Below are 1,779 nucleotides of genomic sequence, written 5' to 3'. Positions count from 1 at the left end.
AGTTAGAGCTGGAGGAGTAGAATGCACCTTACTGCAGTTCCCAAGTCTCATTGTGCAAATGAAATGCAAAGGTTGGAAAGAACTCTCAGGGGTCACCTTGCCCAACCCCCCTGCAGGGAGGTCTCCAGGCTGAACACCCTCAGCTCTGCCAGTCTGTCTTTATAGGAGAGCTGCTCCAGCTCTCTGATCATCTTGCCTGCCAACTTGTGCATAGCAATGACTCTAGCATGGTGAAAGGCAAGGAAACCTGTGGCCAGTCAACCTGTGCCTATACATTCAGTGAGCACCATCTGCAACGTCACCTTCCCCTCATGCTTTGTACAAAACTGACCTACATAGGTGTCAGAGTCAGGGCCTGCTGCCTGTCCCCCCTGCACCAGGGCCTGCAGCTCCTCTTTTGGTGGCTGTAACATGGTGCTGCAGCCTGTGGGCTGCCACCTGCAATAGCTTTATGCACAATGGTCCCAGCTTGCAGCCAGGTCTCGTGGTCTTCCCCTCAGACAGCGGATGCAGCCAGGACATGGGAAGAGGAGGAACACAGGCTGCACAAGCAAGACACTTCTGGAACACTCACAAGGAAAATTTCTTCCAAAAATGCAGCCCATTAGCTCATGAGAACATTTTTCTGCTCAAACATAAAAACTGAGCTCTCAAACTGTTGATATTGCAGAGGGTGGCTTTCCTTCAAGCATTAACTCATCCAGGTTCTGTATCTGGACACTCTCTGTCCCCTTCAATGCATTGAAAGCCATTCAACAAGGAAGAAAATACTAGATACAGTCAAACACAGATACAGAATCAGTCACCTGATTGGAAAAGCCCTTAAAGTCATTGAGTCCAACCATGACCTAAGATCTCCCTGTACACAGCTCTGATCTCCTCATTCAAACACTTTAAACCCCTCCAGGGTTGGGGACCTACCACCTCCCTGGGCAGCCTCTGCCAGGGCCTGAGAACCCTTTTGGTGAAGAAATTTTTCCCTAATATCCAACCTAAACCTCCCCTGAAGCATCTCAAGGCCATTTCCTCTCGTGTCTTCTGTAGTTTTTCTGATCATCTTACTTATCTGTGACACTGCTTCCACATTCCTGCATCTAAAGACATAACTCAGTACATGGCTGTGCCTGTCTGTGGGCACTCTTTGATTGGTCTGTTCCCATATGACATGACCTAAATTTGATAAACTTCTCTGACAAAACAACTGGCCTGGTAAATGAGAGGAGAGCAGTGGTCGTTGGCCTACCTGGACTTCCATGGGACTTTCAACACTGCCTCCCATGAGATCTTCACAGAGAAGGTGGTGGTGTGTAGGCTGGATGAGAAGACAGTGAAGGGGATTGGAAACTGGCTGAATGGCCAGATCTGGAGGGAAGGCGATCAGACACATGATCATGTTGGATCCCAGTACCTCGTGACACACCCTAGCAGTTATTGCTGGGACCGTTCCTGTTCAACATCTTCATTAATGGCTTGGGTGATGGAGCAGAATGTACCCTTCCAGCCTCATCCATTCCTTGGGTCTCTGATTCTGTGACATTTAATTCCCATTATATTTACTGAGTCTTACACTACCAGCTTTTTCCAATTATATTTTATTTCCCACTTGGTAGGGTTTTAATAAGATCTTTTCAGCTTCTGCTGCCACTTGAACTCCAGCCAAGTGCATGGTGCTGTAAAATGTTTCTGTGTGATGCCTGTGCAGTAGCCTTTGTGAAACAAATTCACTTCCCACAAGACCAGACCCACAGATAACTTAGGCAGTATGGGCTCCACAAGCTA

This window comes from Melanerpes formicivorus, unplaced genomic scaffold (genome assembly GCF_026170545.1).
Source record: "Melanerpes formicivorus ecotype bairdi unplaced genomic scaffold, bMelFor1.0.p_v2 SCAF_125, whole genome shotgun sequence".
NCBI lineage: Eukaryota > Metazoa > Chordata > Aves > Piciformes > Picidae > Melanerpes > Melanerpes formicivorus.
This window is presented reverse-complemented; position numbering follows the sequence as displayed.